Source organism: Colletes latitarsis, chromosome 8 (assembly GCF_051014445.1).
Source record: "Colletes latitarsis isolate SP2378_abdomen chromosome 8, iyColLati1, whole genome shotgun sequence".
Taxonomy (NCBI): domain Eukaryota; kingdom Metazoa; phylum Arthropoda; class Insecta; order Hymenoptera; family Colletidae; genus Colletes; species Colletes latitarsis.
The window spans coordinates 24,504,628-24,525,109 of record NC_135141.1 but is presented as its reverse complement, the minus strand read 5'-3'; the positions used below and the strand labels follow the sequence as shown (position 1 = coordinate 24,525,109).

Here is a 20,482-nt window from a genome sequence, read left to right as displayed (position 1 = left end):
TCGTTCAATCCGTTCAGAAGTTATGACGTTTTAAAGATATGCATGAAATTTCAGTGAAACTTATCAACGCTATGGTCAGACGTGAAATTTTCGGTAATGAATTTTTTTCTCGAAACTGAATAGGATTTCGGGGGTGTATCTGTTGACCAAAAATGCTTGCAATTGACCCCTGCAACTAAAAATAATTTTTCCAAGACGATTCGAAAGTTTTGAATTTAATTGTTAATAATTTTTTAACGAAGCCTTCATCAACAAATTGGTATTTTTTATTTTCGTCTTATTTTGGCCTCTAGAATCCCCCATTAAAATTTTTTCCAGCGGTGGCCGAACACCCTGTATACTAAATATATCCACAAAACCCGGAATTAATCGCTCTTTAATAGCTCACAAAAAGAAAAATCATAAAGAAACATGCATTTTTCTTGCCTACAAGGTAGAATAGCCCTTTAATATAAATACCTTGGTTTTCCACCTCGAACGAAGAGAGAGGCGTTCGATGATTCCTGAGGGTTTCGAGAAAATCATCCTCTACCTTTGTATCGCGAGCGAAAAACGTTGTTCGGATCGATTCGAAAGAACACGTTTCCGGGATTCGGCCGGTGAGATATAGGAGATTAAAGCGCGAGCCGGTTTCGGTGGCTAATTACGGACGCCCGGTTCTAATTGCGCCGGCGATAATTCGAGGACGCGCGTAAAACGATCGAGGCCGCGCGATAAACATCGACAGCGAGGCAACGATTTTCTCGTTTCCGATCCGACGACGCGGGCATTACGCGAAATTAATGCACGCGTCGTGTAAAACCGTCACCGGCCCCGCTATCGATTATTCTTTGTCCAGATATTAACGTCGAAATCGTTGACGGCGATTCCTCGATTGCCGCTGGAAAATCTGTCGGGCGATCCTATTTCCGGCGCGATCGTTTTTTTTAATTCGCATCGAGTCGGAATGTCGCGCGGCCGGCCATGTATATTATTTTAATCAATTTCATCGCGATCCTCCGTTACCGCAAACACCGCTGGCCATTGTTCCCGTTCGTTTCGTTCATTTTCTCTATTTCCGAAGGAAACCGTACTCCTTTTTGTTTCCCGCCACCGTCGTCGTTTTCCATCGGGCGATTTTCAATCTCGGCCGGGCGATAGGAATCGTTCCGAACGTGTTAACGAAGCCATCGACGTCGATATTGCCTGTTTCGTCGCGGAATCTCCTCGACGTCGCTTTTTAGATAAAGTTCCGACGCCGACGCGTTATTCATTCCGCTCGACGAGCCGTCGCGACTCGCGGGGAGGAGGAAAACGGAGCACAAACGAAATTGGCGTTCGCGCGGAAACTTTCGAATCGAATTCCGGTTAAATTCTTAGGAGGGGATCGCCCGTAAAAGCAAAGAGACTTCTTTCGTTCCTGAGGATCCTCCCTTAGAATCTCTCTCGGTCCGTAACCGATCCCCCTTCCATTCCGAATTTCCTCAATCCCGTATCCTTCTTCCCGAAGACCGACGACAAACGGCAACAAACGACTCTTTGCCATTGGAAAGCAACTTTAATCGTTTCCACCCTGCCGCTTGTTACCGAAAACTGGGGATTCCCGGCGCCCCGGAGTCCCGAGAAAGAGCAAAAGGGTGAATCGATGAACCGGGGATGAGAACTGGATTCAACTATGATGCACTCCTGCCAATCCTATTTCTCGTTCGTCTTCCAAACCCGTTAATAAACCCCACTATGTATATTTCGATTTCAAAATTATAATAAATTCATGAAAAATAAGTATTTTTAAACGAAACATTTTTCGGCGAAATTAAAAAATTTCAAATCGTTCTAGAAAAATTATTTTTAGTTGCAAGAGTCCATTACAATCAGTTTTGGTCAATAGGCATACTCCCGAATCCCAGCGCATTTTCGAGAAAAAAATTCCTAAACGAAAATATAATGCATGGCCAGAAAATTTCATGCAAATCTTTAAAACGTCATAACTTCTGAACGGATTGGACGATTTTAATGTTCAAAAAGCCAAACGCCGCGTATTTTAGTGTAGAATATGTAGAAATTACAAAAATATTCGAAAAGTTGGTCCTTGACCCCACAAAATGATAAAAACCCCATAAAAATGGTCCAATTTTCAAACAGCCATAACTCGTACAATTGTGAATATATTTCAATGCAACTTTTTTCTAAAGTAGAGCTCATGGGTACCTACAAAAAAGTATTAGACAACTTTTCTGTAGGGCGTCAAACAAAATTATTAAAAATGAAAAAGTAATTTTTAAGAAAAATCGACAGGGGGTAGGTGCCTAAATTTTTCGGCGAAAGTGAAAATTTTCAAATCGTTCTAAAAAAATTATTTTCGGTTGTGGCAGTCAATTACAATCATTTTTGGTGAATAGACATACCCCCGAAATCCTACCCACTTTCGAGAAAAAAATTCGAGTAGGTGCTGAAAGTTTTGGGTGAAAAAAAAGACTTTCGAATCGTCTTGGAAAAATTATTTTTAGTTGCAGGGGTCAATTGCAATCATTTTTGGACGATAGACATATCCCTGAAATCCTACCCATTTTCTAGAAAAAAATTCGAGAAAGTGTGAAATTTTTCGACAAATTTAAAAAATTTCAAATTGTTCTGGAAAAATTATTTTTAGTTGCGGGGGTCAATTACAATAATTTTTGGTGAATAGACATACACCTGAATTCCTACGCACTTTCGAGAAAAAAATTCCTTACTGAAAATGTACTGTCTGACCATACATTGATATGTTTCACTGAAATTTCATGCGTATGATTGAAACAACATAATTCTGGACGATTCTAATGTTTCGAAAGGCAAACGACGCGTATTTTGTTGAAGAATATGGGTTAGTCATCGGGAATTGAAACCGTGTTCTCGAAATACCGTGGAACGGATCAGTCACGATAGATTGTAAAGTTAGGAAGAGGAAGCGACGTCGAGAGTCTCGTAGTCGAAGTAACAAAGGTGGAAAATCCATCTTTGCCTTGGCGGACGTTCCGTAGGAGGGGAAAGATGCGATCAAATTCACGACCATTGTGTATGAATCGGAGACAAGAATTTTGGACACGTTGTACTCGAGAGGAGAGACAAGGACCGTGCACAATGCCGCGATAATCGAAGAGGGGGACTGCCAGAGACTGGGACAAGGGGTGTTTCTGAGAAATGGGTGGAAAACGAGCGCAGAGTACGAACAATTCCTCTTGACATAATAATAATTACTCAAAGACTTTGGATCCTTCTTTTTACAATGAAGAGTCGTATTTCTTTTCCAGCAGTCACGAGGTTCCCAAAAAAATTTATATTTGATATCCAACTCTAAGCTGAATTATTTCTGTCGTTCGATTCGGGGGATCAAGGAACAACCGTGTACGGAGTTGCGAGAAGCGACATTTGTTTCCTGTCCGGGCGCTTATGATATATGCAAATATTTACGGGCGGCACGGAGGGCCCGGGGGCGCGAGAAAGAGGAAAGTTAAGGGAGATGCGAACGATCTCCTTAAAAAGTTTATCCGCCACGGGCAAATCTCCGGCAAGTTTACCGGGCGAACTTTCAACCGAGCGTTCCTACGGCAGCTGCCCGGCGTTTCTCGGAAAGTGTTTTCGAGTAGACAGCCAAATCGCTCGCAATCAGAGTTTCCTACTGTTTTCGATTACTCCTTATTATCGTCCCGCCACCCCCCGCCCGATGTTTCTCGGGATCCCCCGTCGCGTAGCCAGCTTCCTAACGCTGCTTCGTATCGTAAATTATCGTAAATTTCATCTCGAGGATCTCGTTAACCGTTTCTTCGGAGGCTTGTCTCGGCGAAACAAAAAAAATGATTCCACGTCTTGGATATGATCTTCTATCTCAGGAAGCTAGTCACGTCCGAGTCGTGCGTCAAACGAAATATCGTTTGATCCCCTCGTTAACTCGGTAGACGAGTTTGCGCGCACGCGACCCAGCGAGGATAACAAAAAAGAGGGGAAAAATTGAAAATAGAGAAAAAAGAAGGCGACGAAGGAGAAAGTTCCTGGTCGCGTCCTCCACGGCTGCTTTGATCATCTAATACGAGCTTTAGGGCTGTGACAAAGCGCGCGGCATTTTTTCCACCCCGGTGACTGCCTCGTAAACCTTTCCTCCGCTCCCTCGAACTTTCGCCCTAACGAAGTTTGTACTTCTCACCCCTATTTTCTTTCTTGATACTTTGGAACGAGACTCGCGCCGCCTCTGTCCCGCTACCTAGCGAAATATATTTCACTCCCCCTCTCGCGGACTGGTAGTGCGTTCTTTTATTTTATTTAACAAAAACTGAAAACGTTCGAGACCCTCTCGGGAGGGGGTCGAATCTGCGATCGATATTCATTAAACGCCGTACGACGGGGAGCGGTGCAAAAGCGCGACGATCGTCTCGTTACGCGCCTCGTCTAATTACGCGAACTGTATGCACTGTAAACAGTTTGTCGGATAATTTCGCGGTGCAGGAGAATGCAAAAGGAAACGTCGACTGGACGAAAACTTTATTTTGTACGTTGGTGTTTATGCTGTAGGAGTTCCGAAACGCGAATGCATCCTAGTTGTATGCAAACAACTCCCAACAAGTTCGCTCTTTTTTATACGCAGAAATAGATTATCCTGGGCCTATCGCTCTTCGTTATCCGCCCCTTTTTTTTTTATCGAACAAGCTATCAGAAATTGTTTACTACGATTCCAGTTTGGATGAACTTTTACCTTAGAACCAAATATCGTCGTGATTATTAAAATTGACAGTATTGCAATTGTTTGATCAGACTACGTTCACCCCAAATAATTTGCAGGAATATTCGTACTCGAAGAAAAATATTAAGGTCCGGAGGGGTCTCGAGTATTTGTCGGGAATCAACTTTGCGACCTACGGTAAACACAGGCTGCTTCTGTCGATGAGGTAGGGGGGAGGATACGGGTAGGAGAAATCAGGAGAATAAGCGATCCACGACTTAATCTGCTGCCAACACGCCGTTAAATCCGAACGACTCGAAACGGGAGCCAAGATTTCGACCCCTCGGCACCCTCTCGCGCAAGTTACGTCTAAGAGTGCCACTTTACCGCGCCCCAACCCCCTTCCGGGTTGCATTCCCTACCCTCTGTGTGTTTGCCACCATCCTTCGAATTCACCTAATCGCGTCAGCCCCGACGAACGATTCACCGTTACCCTTCCGTTTCTTTCCTTGTGTTTTCCTTTTGATCTCTCCGAGAACGTCTCCTTTATGCTTGATAAACGAAAAAACGGAGGGAAAGTCCCCGCCACGACGCGGCTGATTCGTACACCGCGATTTCTAACCCGTTCGTTCCAAAGAAATCAACGTGGGTCATTTTTCTATACATTTTGCCCCTTTGGATTCTGACAATGTTGGTAATTTTTCGAATTCAAGCGGAAATATTTTCCAGAGCGTACGGTTTCGGAAAACGAAAGAAGAAATCAATTTTCTGGAAATCGCAGAGCGGAATATCCCCCGAAGGGCGAGCCCGAGAGGGAGTTCTCGCGAATTTTTATTTTTCCTCGCTTAGAATCTCCCTTGTCTTTTCGATCCACCCTTTATCGGCGTCCCCGCGTTTGGTTTTCTTTCTGGAATACGGTTCGTCCAAAGGATTCAAGGCGATCCGTTGTCCTCTCGATCCTCCAGTGACTGGACAAATTAAATTTATCTTCCAGTGGCCATCCGCGGACGCGGGAGGTCTTTGACCGCCCTTCGGGACAGAATTCGTTTACTTATAACGAACGGGATAAAAGAGCCGGCGAAACTGGTTTCCAGGTAGCCGCGGAAGGAGCCCTTGTAAAACCTTTAGGTTACACTGGAATGAAAGCATCCCTTTGGGAGTAGTTGCGGATAATACAAAGAGGTGACCAATATCATCGAGGTCGCGGAAGGAGACTCCTCTTTGAGATGTTCAGAGTATATTAAGAGTCATTATCTCGAGGATAGTAACCGTACTCGATATAAATGGCGGCGTTAACTCTCACTCGATCGATAGCTCCAATTTCAATCGCCCTCCTCAAGGTTTCGTCTTCGAGCGATAAATACACGCCTTCGAAAACATTCAGGACTTCCTTCTACAAATTGCTTATTACAATAATCAATTTGTAATTTCATTCTGTGGTTCGCGTTGCGCGAATACGAGCAGTTTCGACGAGAAGAACAAGTTTATTCACCTTTAATTTACGGTGCGTTTGTTTCATCCCGCGACAGAATCGGGTAATAAAAATGTTACTGCGAGACAGTTGCCAGAAACCGATCGACGATCGTTCGATCGGAACTCACCGTTCGAGGCGACGAGAATTCTGGCGTCGTTTGACTGTTCGACAATTGCAACAACGACGGTTTATATTGTCTGATTAAGTTAATATTTTAATTCTTTTAATTGGAGCCATAAAGTCACGTCTACTGAAGATTCCTACCAAGTTTGAAGACGATCGGCCAACTAGATCTCGAGATATCACGTATCTCATAATATCACTGACACGTCCGACCATACCTCGATTCTTCCACTTGCTCCGTATTAAAATCGATTTTCCTCGTAAACAAGGCCCCCAATAAAAAAATGTTATTCTATCTTTTCGATCTGTTTCCGCGCGTAGAATCATCCCCTGTTAGGTTCTACCCCCTCCCCACCCTGTATGTTTTTTTATTGACATTTTTCCGCTATAACGTTTTCCTTGAAATTGATTCCCGGTACTTTTTACGTCCCGTGATTGCAAATGTTTCTTCCCAGCGGAACTAATGGCGAAACAAAGGGACCGATGGGGGTGGATAAAGTTGCTCGAAAGAAAAAAACGCGCGCTTCTTCTCCCGGCTTTTCCGCTCCGAAGTTTTTACTCTTGGCATCTCCGGTTGTTCCTACTCCTGCTCCTCCCCCTCATCCCGGAAAACCAGATTCCAACGTTTCCGTTTAACGCGTATAATTGCGTAGAAAGTTTGTCTTTGTACACTTTGCGGGCCAGAGGATCATTGACTTTCGCCCGGGGGAAAGGTAATCGCGTTTTCATCCCGGTCGCTCTAATATTTCCCTCAGGTTTTCCGGTTCCCCCCTTTTTCTTCGCGTATTATTCTCCGCATGGTTTTTCTGCGTGCCGGTAGCGACGCACCGCGCTTTAAACATTCATGGAGTAACCCGACGCGGGGAATATATTATCCTCGTCCGTGGGATCGTCGCCCTGGCCGAGTTCTTTTCGCGTTTCCCGGCAGCAACGCGATTTTCACTCGCGATATTTACGCCGACGTTTCGAACTGTTCGCCGCGTTACCAAAGTTATATTGGATCATCGCGTGTACAGTTCATACCGAAACGTTGCCTACGAATTTCCCCAAGGGTTGTTTCGGTTGCAATTTCTTCGAGGAACCGCCTTCTTCCCTGACTCGTACGTTCATTCCACTCGACGCTGCTAATTGCAACAGGACGAACGACTTACACAAAACGCCCGTAGATGTACATTGTGGGATCGGAGCCGAGCACAACAGTTTTTAATCTGTTCGCTGACGAAGTTCCAGTGGCGAATTAACGGACGGTTAACTAAATTTAATAATCCCGCGCAAGAATCGCGGATATTCGCGGAGGAAAGTTTCCGTCGTATTTAAATAAAGTTATTTGTGCACAATTAATATTTATTTTCCGCTAACTGCTCGTACGAATTTAATTAGGCGCTAGAGGATAGATATTTCGAAACTCCATCGCGATAATACGCTCACGTCGAGGCGTTATCCGCTATAATTGCCCCCTCCCCCCTCGAAACGACTATAATAGCGCGGTTTAGGAACAGTTTTTAGATAGATAGATCGATGTCGCGTTCCTCTTTCGGCGTGCACAAAGCCCGGGTCCGGTGTATCGGATCATCATACTCCTGCAGAGCCTATAGTTTTCGTTTATCCGTCAAAAACCAACGTTTCGCAAATGGTATCGTAGCCTTTTTGCAGATTTCCAACGTTTTGTCGGCATTCGAATCGCGCGTAAATAAATACAGTGCCCCGAATCCTTGCTCGCGGAAACAGTACGAACTTAACGATTCGCGAAACAATCTATATTTACTCTATATGGTTCTCTGGTGCGATGATACTACGTGTCCAAGAGGAAGCTTCGTTAGTGGGAATTACGTTGCTCCAATAACCGATGTTCTCGCCCAATCAAGCGTACAGCGTTTTCACGTGTTTTTAGACGACAGGAATTAACGAAACTGGATCTCAAAATGGAGCCAACTTATTCTACTTGAAACATATATATACATTCTTCTCAATTTTAATAATTTTAACGCGTCGAGGAGCAGTTATACCGTAAAGTCTAAGGAATATGGTGGCCATGAGAGTTTTGTTGCTCGTATGGACTTCAAACTTGGTATGAATTTTCAGCAGACATGCCTCTATACCTCTAATTAAAAGAATTAAAAAATATTGACTTTTACTATTTTTTTTTGATACCCTAAGTATAAGTAAAAAAATCGGTGTATGGTCAGACATGTCAGTGATGTTACGAGATGCGTGATATCTCGAGATCTAGTCGATCGATTGACTTCAGACTTGGTAAGAATCTTCAGCAGACATGCCTTTATAGCTCTAATTAAAAGAATTAAAAAATATTGACCTCTACTATTTTGTCTAGTACCCTAAATATAATTAAAAAAATCGGTGTATGGTCAGACATGTCAGTGATATTACCAGATACGTGATATCTCGAGATCTAGTTGATCGATTGACTTCACACTTGGTAAGTCACCTTTATAGCTCTAATTAAAAGAATTAAAAAATATTGACCTCTACTATTTTGTTTAGTACTCTAAATATAAGTAAAAAAATCTGTGTATTATCAGACATGTCAGTAATGTTACGAGATGCGTGATATCTCGAGATCTAGTCGATCGATCGACTTCAGACTTGGTAAGAATCTTCAGCAGACATGCCTTTATAGTTCTAATTAAAAGAATTAAAAAATATTGACTTTTACTATTATTGTTAGTACCCTAACCGTAAAGGTGGGATTACGCGATATCGAAAAATTAGTTTCCAACTAAAATACTCGGAGAATGAAGTTTTCAGCCACTTTCTGTATTAACATCGGGGAACGGTTACGAGTACGTCATAAAATAGGGAGCGCGGAACCGAAGAGAGAATAAATCGACGTTAAACGGCGTCCGCGATTTATTTCGACGCGTACGTAGGGCTGAAAAGAGGCGGTGCGAGTGGGAATAACGAATGGGATAATAATTGAAATTAGGAGGCGGCGGAGAGGCTAATACGCCGACAAGCCCGACCAGCGAGCAATTAAATCCTTGACGTATCGTCGCCGCGATCTCCGCCTTAAGCCAATTTCGCGAATGATGGAATGCGATTCTTACCGCGACCGGTGACACGCGACTACACGGTCGCTTCGTTAACTCCGGAACGTAAATTTTCGCCCCTGCCCCCCTACAAAATTTAATTACCGCCTCTCGATTTAATATTCCCATCCAGACCCTTCTATCAGTCTTTTAATATTATCGTTAACGTACAAGTTCTTATTTCAATGAATTTCCACTTATAACGCTCTTGAGATTTTAATTATTCAATATTAAATTGTCACCGTTAGATTTATATCGAAACAGAAGTGCATAGGAGAGCCTCGAAAAGCCGGATCGCGTTTTCCAGATTATTTTCGAGAAGAAATGTTTATGAAGTTCGGGTTTTTAATTAGCCGTGGCTTCCCCGAGCCATTTTTTCGGACATAATTTTCGCCGGTTCCCGGAAACGCGCTTATAAAGTACATTGTTATCTTCGAATTTTCAGTTACGCAGCCGCGGCGGCCAGCAAATTTAAAAAAGCTATTATCCGCGACGGTGTTCAACGAATATAGGTCTCGCTGTTGAGCCCATCGGTTCCACGGGGTTAAGGGTTAAATATGTCCGCGATAAAACGTAACGCGTTCGATAACACGACCGCGCCGGCCACTTAATTAACCGGTTCGATTTCTATCGCGGAAAGAAGCCTCGGAAAGGGGGGAGGAAAAAAAGGACAGGTAAGTGGATCGGGGCTAATGCATGGAGCTTTTGTGAAAAATTTCATACCCCGAGTATTTTAGATGGAAACTAATTTTTGGATATCGCGCGATTCCACCTTCGTGGGGAAACTTATCCTAGTAATACGTTTAATTTAAATTAAGGGGATATTCCGTTCTACACGTACGCTCTCTAAGCTCCCTTTTTTATTTTTTAAATCGTAGCATGTTTTATATTCCAAGTATATATTTATACTTTTATTATAATTAGAGCTATGAAGGCATGTCTGCTGAAGATTCCTACCAAGTTTGAAGCCGATCGACCAACTAAATCCCGAGATACCACGTATTTCATATCACTGGCATGTCTGACCATACGTAGCCTTTTCTACTTGCGTTCTATTAAGACCAATTTCTCGTAAACAACGCCCCCAACAAAAAAATGTTATTCCATCTTTTCGATCTATTTCCACGCGTAGAATCATCCCCTGCCCGGTTCTGATCCTCTTTCCTCCCCACCCTGTATGTTTCTTCGTTTACATTTTCCTGCTATAACGGTTTCCTTGAAATTGATTCCCGGGTAGAAATGCTGTTTACATCCCCTGTGTAGTCCAGAGAAATGCAAGGCGCATTCAAGAAGGGTAACTCAAAATATTGTCGACAAAATCGGTCGCGCGCGGTCGTGAAATCCATCGAAGCGAACCGGCGATATTATAAATCGTGCCTGGATCCCTTTGCAGAGCGTATCGTCGTGGTTGCAAAGGATTTCACGGATCGATGGCTATCGCGGATATCTTAGATTTCGGGGGTAGGAATCGCGGACGCGAGGAGGACGTAAACCGGAAAGGTCAAGAGAAGCAATCGTCGGGAGTAATACACGGTTGTCTAGACGTTATCGTGGGAGGGACGGGGGGTTCGTGCCCGTAGGGAGTCTCGCGTTGTTCCGAGAAACGACCACGGTATTCAGATGTCGATCTCTGTCAAGATTCCAAGCCAGAACGCGCTTTCTCCGTTTCACTTTCGTCGCAGCAGAACTTTTAATCGGGGAGCGGTTGCGGTGCCAACGATGTCGCTTGCAAACTTCTTTCGAGCTCCTTTTGTTTTCTCCTTTCGTCAATGTTTCCAGGTCAACGGCGCTTTTGGGTCGACGGCGATTTTTCAGCGCGATCATTACACACCGGTCCAGCCTCGACTGTTCCCCCTCTTTCTCGGTTTCTCGCGTTATTTCGTTCGTTTTTCCCACGCCCAGACCCCCGAGCGATCCTTCAAACCGTGGTTTCTGTCGCTCAGAAATCGTCATTTATGCCATTTACGCGTCGATAAATAAATGGCCTTCAAAGTTAAGGTTTCGGTATTTTAAAAAAATAGCAACGGTCAATATTTTTTAATTATTTTAACTGGAGATACAAAGGCACGTCTGCTGAAGATTCCTACCAAGTTTGAAGTCGATCCGCCAACTATATCTCGAGATATCGCGTATCTCATCACAGACACGTCCGACCATATCTCGATTTTCTACTTTTACTTTTTACCCACGTTTGATGTACTAAAAAACATACTAAGGGCTAATATTTCTTAATTCTTTTAATTGGAGCTCTAAAGGCATGTCTGCTGAAGATTTCTACCAAATTTGAAGTCGATCGTGTATCTCATAATATCATTGACATGTCCGACCATACCTCGATTTTTTTGTACTTTTTATCCACGTTTGAAGTACTAAGAAAAATAATAGGGGTCAATACGTTTAATTGTTTTAATTGGAGATATAAAGGCACGTCTGTTGAAGATTCTTACCAAGTTTGAAGTCGATCCGCCAACTATATCTCGAGATATCGCGTATCTCATCACAGACACGTCCGACCATACCTCGATTTTTCTACTTTTACTTTTTATCCACGTTTGATGTACTAAAAAAACATACTAAGGGCTAATATTTTTTAATTCTTTTAATTGGAGCTCTAAAGGCATGTCTGCTGAAGATTTCTACCAAATTTGAAGTCGATCGTGTATCTTATAATATCATTGACATGGCCGACCATACCTCCATTTTCTTGTACTTTTTATCCACGTTTGAAGTACTAAGAAAAATAATAGGGGTCAATACTTTTTAATTCTTTTAATTGGAGATATAAAGGCACGTCTATTGAAGATTCTTACCAAGTTTGAAGTCGATCCGCCAACTATATCTCGAGATATCGCGTATCTCATCACAGACACGTCCGACCATACCTCGATTTTTCTATTTTTACTTTTTATCCACGTTTGATGTACTAAAAAACATACTAAGGGCTAATATTTCTTAATTCTTTTAATTGGAGCTCTAAAGGCATGTCTGCTGAAGATTTCTACCAAATTTGAAGTCGATCGTGTATCTCATAATATCATTGACATGGCCGACCATACCTCGATTTTCTTGTACTTTTTATCCACGTTTGAAGTACTAAGAAAAATAGTAGGGGTCAATACTTTTTAATTCTTTTAATTGGAGATACAAAGGCACGTCTGCTGAAGATTCCTACCAAGTTTGAAGTCGATCCGCCAACTATATCTCGAGATATCGCGTATCTCATCACAGACACGTCCGACCATACCTCGATTTTTCTACTTTTACTTTTTATCCACGTTTGATGTACTAAAAAACATACTAAGGGCTAATATTTTTTAATTCTTTTAATTGGAGCTCTAAAGGCATGTCTGCTGAAGATTTCTACCAAATTTGAAGTCGATCGTGTATCTCATAATATCATTAACATGGCCGACCATACCTCGATTTTCTTGTACTTTTTATCCACGTTTGAGGTACTAAGAAAAATAGTAGGGGTCAATACTTTTTAATTCTTTTAATTGGAGATACAAAGGCACGTCTGCTGAAGATTCTTACCAAGTTTGAAGTCGATCCGCCAACTATATCTCGAGATATCACGTATCTCATCACAGACACGTCCGACCATACCTCGATTTTTCTATTTTTACTTTTTATCCACGTTTGATGTACTAAAAAACATACTAAGGGCTAATATTTTTTAATTCTTTTAATTGGAGCTCTAAAGGCATGTCTGCTGAAGATTTCTACCAAATTTGAAGTCGATCGTGTATCTCATAATATCATTAACATGGCCGACCATACCTCGATTTTCTTGTACTTTTTATCCACGTTTGAGGTACTAAGAAAAATAGTAGGGGTCAATACTTTTTAATTCTTTTAATTGGAGATACAAAGGCACGTCTGCTGAAGATTCTTACCAAGTTTGAAGTCGATCCGCCAACTATATCTCGAGATATCACGTATCTCATCACAGACACGTCCGACCATACCTCGATTTTTCTATTTTTACTTTTTATCCACGTTTGATGTACTAAAAAACATACTAAGGGCTAATATTTTTTAATTCTTTTAATTGGAGCTCTAAAGGCATGTCTGCTGAAGATTTCTACCAAATTTGAAGTCGATCGTGTATCTCATAATATCATTAACATGGCCGACCATACCTCGATTTTCTTGTACTTTTTATCCACGTTTGAGGTACTAAGAAAAATAGTAGGGGTCAATACTTTTTAATTCTTTTAATTGGAGATACAAAGGCACGTCTGCTGAAGATTCTTACCAAGTTTGAAGTCGATCCGCCAACTATATCTCGAGATATCACGTATCTCATCACAGACACGTCCGACCATACCTCGATTTTTCTATTTTTACTTTTTATCCACGTTTGATGTACTAAAAAACATACTAAGGGCTAATATTTTTTAATTCTTTTAATTGGAGCTCTAAAGGCATGTCTGCTGAAGATTTCTACCAAATTTGAAGTCGATTTTTCCACGTCCAGGCCCCCGGAGCGTTCTTACAAACGTCCCTATTTTCACCCCTTTATATTTGACCTACGCGTCAATCGAGGACGTTCCGAAATTTGTCCCGACCCCGATCGAGAATCGAAGGTTAACTTGGCCTTTGATACCGCGTCCCATCGATCCCTCGATTTAACGCGACACTCTGTACAAGGTCCACGGAGAGTTCTCACGTCGATATCTAGATTTGCCTTATTGCCTCTACCCTTTTTGCCGTCCGATATGCGACTATTGGCGTACCTTATCCTTCTTCCTCCCCGTTTCTTGCCTTTCGGGAAAATATCACATCGAAACGTGAGCTCTCCTCTCTGCTCTGCGCGCGTCAAAGGTTCCTCCCGATTTTATCGAATAATTTATTGTCCGTATCACCCTTAAGTTTCGTGCGCAACGTTTTCCCAGCTCCTTTCATCCCCCGCGTCAAGAAGAATCGCAAATTGCGATCTTACGCATCGCCACAGAGACACTGTGCTCCGCTCGTTGGCCCGTTATCTATATTTTTCCAAAGCGGACGTATTAATCTGCACCCCTAAACGACTGCCTTTGAACCTAACCCCCACCTCCGGAACTTTGCATACTAATTAACTGCGTGTTTATCTGCGCTCCCCATCTCGTTCAACGCGGGATCTCTTTCGCTGGCCAATGATTCTTCCACCTACTTCGTGACATTTGAGCAGAAAACCTCTTATCCGATGCTTTTTTTCCATCTTTTCTAATTTGCATGCTAAACGGTTAACCATCGAGCCATTTCCGACCGAATCGCCCCACACCCGTCACTTTTCCTAGTTAATAATACCGGACTCGGTCATAAATTCGAGGGTTGATGGATATCTACCGGTTTCAGCAACGCCATTGCGTGAGTTACGAGGCCAGAATGAAATTCTAACTCGCATTCGATAACCTCCGCTCTTTAATCTACACTTCCAGTTACCTTTGTAGCTTCGTTGCGCCATACAAACAAATCACTGATACAAATTCTAATCAGCAGAACTTTACTCCCAAAGTGAACCCTCAAATGGACTCCCAATTTCAACTGAATTATTTTACTTAATTTTGTTCTTTACCAAACTAGTAAATGCAAGTCAACTTTCCTTCAAAGCATTAAAAAAATAATGAACTGATGGAGAATTACATTGAAATATATTAAGCAACGGTTTAAGGGATGATAATATTTGGTTTCCTTCAAATTACACGTTAGATGCAACATTGTAATTAACAAAAACTGCATTTTTAGAAACAAATCCAATAAAGAGAACTGATCATTCTTGCTTAACCCGAGAAATATGAGCGTTAAGGGGTTAAAGGTTAATAGAGGTTCCGAACCAGCAAAAAGTCAAACAATTTACAAATATAATATCGCGATAGCCAAATCTTCGCACGTTTCGGAAAGTATCGACGGTTGCATATTTCGAGAAACGCACGCGTGTCGTTCGAGCGATAAAAACGAAGAAAGAAATTAGAAGTCGTCGAGCAACGGCGTCGAAACGAGAGTTAATTTTCATTCCGGTCGCGAGTTTACGTTCGCCGCGTCACTTTGCCAAGTCGTTAGTCGGGTATCGTTATCGTTCCTTCCGGTTCACTCAGCGGGTGCAATTATTTTTCTTCGGTACCAACAGCGGAGAGGGACAATCGGGGGAGCAGCGACAACCGGAGGAAATCAAGCAGGAGGAAAATGGTCCTCCATAGAAGCGACGCGTTACGCCAAATTAATGTCGAGCGCTTCGGTGTGTGCAATCGCCCGCGAAGATAACGAGATTGTTAATTAGCGAGCGAAATTTACCGTCGCGGAAAACTCGAGTGCCGGCGGAACAAAGACCGAGAGACAAATGGAAAAACGAAACAACCCGGAACTCGTTCGCGCTTCTTCCGGATTCGCTGCCCTCGCTAAGTATGCCAGACGATAACGAGTGGGTTAGGGTACGTTCGACTATCAGCCGCCATCGCGTTCGCGTGAGTTCGGGAATACGAGGCTGTTTGGCCATTCTCACGCTCGAACCTACAAATCATCTCCAATCGCAAACATCTTGGCTAACGCATTCCCGTGAGATTACTCGTGTAAACACCATTATCTCTGCATGCAGGTTGAGCATCCTAACGCAAGGGACTCCCTAGGTTCTGAACTTGGACGCAAAGAAGCCTTATTTACGTTAATTCGCCTGATAGAGACACCACTACGCGAAAGACGCTACCATTTCGTTCCATACTGTACACAATAAATTGTAACGACGTCAGGGGTGGTTACAGGCGTGTGGTCAGATTATTTAACATTGCGATCGATTATTTGACACAAAGTAAAATTTCTCTCGACCAAAGTTCGATGCAGACCTTCTGGACTCTTATCTACGTACGTATCGTAAACAAAAAAATAACTCATCGATACGCATTTGAGCTTAGCCTAAACACTTCTATCATCGACCCTAACGACAAGGTTTCTCGGTTAAGACATATACACTGATATACATTCCTCGCAAAATATTAAATTTTCTACAAGTTCGAACAAGAGCTAGGCAACGATACGGTCGGTTAATATTTTAAAAAGTTCGTTAAGTCGGACAATGGAGGATTCGCGTTGTACAAGTTCGCAGACGTCGCTTAAAAATATTCCAAGCGTTCGCGGGAAAGTATTTCGACACCGACGACGCGTTTTGAATAAATAAATGTTTCCAAGCGGAACCGAAAATAAAAATCCAGCGGGAACGAGCAACCCCAGACAATACACGCTGTAACAACCATCTGTTAGGAAGTCGTTCGTTCGAGAACTATCTGTCTGCCGGGGGATGAAACGATTCGTTGCGCCCGTCATTCATAAATTATGTACGACGCGCGTCTAATAGAATTATCAATTATTCATGCGATTTATTATTCAATAAATTGACCCACTCCGTTAAAGAGACTAGTTGTCGAGTCTCGTCGATGAGGGAAACAATTTTTCAGCAAAGTGTTCCCTCATAAATGTTACAAACTTTGTTACCACGCGTTTGTTGAAATTCGTCGAAAACGACGTGGCGTTCGGGGAGATCCATGTTCTGTAAATTGCTCCTTTGCACCCTTTCTGGGGGAGCGCGACTGCCTCTGGCTGATGTTACAGAATCTAACAAGGAAACATCCACCGTGGGAAAATTGTTGATGTTGATCGAACTGTTGCGCGAAGTAGCTTCTCGCGAAAATATACGATGCGTGCATTTTCCATCGATAAAATAACGTGGCATTTTTACGCCAAACAGTTCCACACGGTTCCATTTCGGTGGGAGAAGCAACGAAAATCGTTTCTCGGTGGGATTCTCCAATTACACGGGCTTAGACGTAACTCGCTATTTGCGTTTTCGTTCTCCTTTTCGAGGAAAGACCGCTTTCGGAATCAAAGGCACGCGTTTATGTATATTTCTGAGCGTTTAGGTTTCGCGAAACGAGGACCGAACTTCGATCGTTTCAAAGATAAATCTGAAACTTCTGTCATCCGCAATTTCTTGCTCGTTGGCGAGGCGTTCGATCTCTTCGCAGAGTCTTTGATTGCGTTCTTTCCGTTCTTTGAACTCTGAGAAGCGTAAGCATCGAAACTTGTCGACAATATTACTTTATCGTGCACGTTTAAGAATACAATTGCAGTCAAGAATAATTTACGACGAGTCACTGGCCCGGGGGACTGCTTTATATGTTAGAAGTCAATTTACGGTTAATCAGTTTTTATTGTAAAAGAATTGCAGGTACTCTGCTCGATAGAGAGGGCTGTGGAAGAGCATAAATACTGGGTACGGGAGACAATATCGAGTAATATAATAGAGACTCATTAATTAGGGAGGGACTAAATTGCGTCCGTGTTTGATCGATGCATTTCCCTTCTTTTTATACTTCCAAAGCCCCGTCTCCATTGTACAAGACGCCCGTCGTAATAGCCGTCTCGATTTTTCAGACACTTCCGATAATCCGATGAGAAAGTGGCGGGCATTAAAATATTAAACTATCGAGTAATTAACCCTATTTCTCACGGCGTCTTCGTCCTCTATAATCTAAGTTATAGAAACACGTTCCCTTGTAGCGTAGACTCGGTTCGTAAACCATATTTGTAAACCAGTTTTACAAACTTCGTTTCGTAAGGCGTTGCGTTATAACCTAACGCGGGAGCACATAATTCAAGGGACGCCCAACCGTTTAACGGGTACACGACTCGTTCGAATTTCGCGTTCATTTATGAGCAGAAAGAACTTTGACTCCGCCGTAGTACGTAAATATTCTTCAGCAACAGGTCCCTGTAATACTCGAATCGAAAGAACGGAGACGAAAATACGGAAAACTGCTACGGGCACACGCGTCTACCGAATACGTTCTAAGGTAGAAATGGGAGGGAAGTCAAGTAAATTGACACAAAACACTGGGATCAATTATATTTCTCGCGTTAATTATAAATTGCAAAAGGTGGAATATTTTTCTTGCTCTCTGGTATTTCTTATATCGTTAACCCCGCTACTCTTGCATTTCGCGCCGTGGACTTTGATTTGAACAAATAGAATGACATTAAAACACTTTTTCTGTACTGACACTAATTTTGACTATTTCTCGTTGTAAACATTTGTGAATATTACCGAAACATTATAAAGAAGTTGTATAGTTTTCTTAACCTAACCTAACCCAGACTCCCTTAAGTCCATTTTAAAAATTCAGCCACTCTCTTTCAAACGCGTACAAATAAGAATCGCCAAAGAATCGTTATAATATTTTAACGCGTGACGCGCAACATCGTGTACCAAAACGAGCGTGAATATTCTCAGGATGCTAAGCGTGGGAATATATTCCACGATCCGGCGATCTCGTAAAAAGTGTGGGTCCCGTTTCCCCCGGGTCGGGCAGTAACTCGCGCCATTATCGCGCGGGGGCGACGGTGTAAAAATTTCTCCCGATAGATAAATATCATCGAGAAACAGACGGTCGAACGTGACCGGGCATAAAACGGGCGAACGAAGGGGGGGGGGGGGAGGTGGAGGCGCCGCCGCGAATCGAAATTAAACGTTCGGCTGTAAATTACTTTTTCATCCGTGGATCCGTTGATAATCCAGCAACGGCAGCCGGAAGTAGCGCGCACCCGGCCCATTAGCCGGCAACGGTAGCGGCTGCATCCACCTTACCACTGTCGCTTTCTGACCGAACGACCGACTTTCCGTCCTCGTCGCGCCTTCTTCGCGTCCCCGTCGACCAATCCGCGTCGATCTTTAGCTCCACGGTTCCTTCGGAGCCCGACGCGGCCGATCCGCAGCGTGAAAGCGCAGTGGAGCGACCGCGCGAATCCGTGCATGCGCGACGGCCCGATGCGCACGCGCCACCCTCCCCCCCCCCGTCTTATATCTATAAGGGCAGCTACCCTCGACGAGGCCGGTCAGTTCTTGCCCGTGCTGGCTCGGGTTACGATCGATTCACGCGAATCACGCGCGTTTCGCCGTATCGTTATCGCGCATCGCGGATCGCACGACGATCAGGGGACAACCGGGGAATAATCGTACTCGAAACCGATCCTAACCGTGGTACATTTCTGTGAAGTGTGATCGTCGGCTGTGTTGAGCTACAGCTCGTCTCACCGTCGATGAGCGAAAGTGTCGCTGCGGGAAGCAGTGCGATACATCTCTGGACGATCTACCAGGATAACCGTTGATGTTGTTAGCCTAGCGTGTCCCGCCCCGTGAACCAGTTTCGCGGGAATCAGACTACCCCCCCGTCCCACATCCCCCGGTCCCTCGGGGATTTCGTTACCAATTAGAGAACGTGCCTTCGGACGCGACGTGGATCACCGCGACGAACCAGAGACTAGCTACGTCAAAGGTACACACACGGCCAACGTGCTGTGTTTCACCTACGAATTCAAAAGCCTCTCGATCGCTGCAACCTCGATAATCGACGAGCTAATTATCAGCCATCCTTCCTCGAAAGTTCGCGCGATTAATTCTCCGCGATCAGCCGTCGATCGCGTCGATCCAGCAATTTTGGCGCGTAACCGGCAAGCACCCTTTTCCTTTTAATATGCTCATTCACTAGGGTGAATAACAGTGAATTTACGCGCGCAGAAAGCACCGACGGCTACAAAGGTAAAGCATCGAGTTTCCCAAAGAGTCGCAGCTCGTAAACTGCGTAGGTGTTTCGCCCAGCGCGCCATGCGACACAATATAGCTTTATATTTCGAAGAGAACCGAGATTACTCGAAACGTTATTCGCGCCTGAATCGTAAACGCGCGATTAAGCGCCGAGCTCGGAAGCACATTCGAGCGATTCAAGGTGCATTTCCCCTTTGGAATTATTCGCGACTGTACGTTCCTATTGGCGGAACGATCTTTTTACTTTTTTTCGCCCCGGCATTTCGGATCGATGACCCCAGCGTATTGTTCCGCGGTACGTTCGTCGATCGTCGATCTTTTCACGGAAGGATCCTGGAATTAATTCCCTAACCGGGGACCAGTTCAGTGGAAATTTCAAATTCGATTCGTTCCGACGGTTGTGTACATGGCCCCATGTTTGACGGACTGGCGCCCGAATTTCTCGAAAGTCCGTTTGCGATCGAACTGGAGCACGGATCTCTCGGATATTCGACTTTGATCTAGAATCCCTTTGGTTGAAAATTAATTCGGGTTTAATTAACTGGAGTACCTAAAGGAGTAACGCTCGCCAATGTTTCATCGAGGACCTATAA

The 20,482-nt window shown here is 43.6% G+C and overlaps 1 protein-coding gene across 1 annotated transcript in view; it reads left to right on the top strand.

The window, feature by feature from the left end:
• The first annotated feature begins 19,206 nt into the window (after positions 1–19,206).
• Positions 19,207–20,482, top strand: part of LOC143344805 (uncharacterized) — a 133,013-nt gene continuing 131,737 nt past the window's right edge. The window contains exon 1 of the mRNA XM_076771244.1: positions 19,207–19,620. The gene's annotated coding sequence lies outside the window, so the exon portion shown is untranslated. The remainder of the gene's footprint in view (positions 19,621–20,482) is intronic.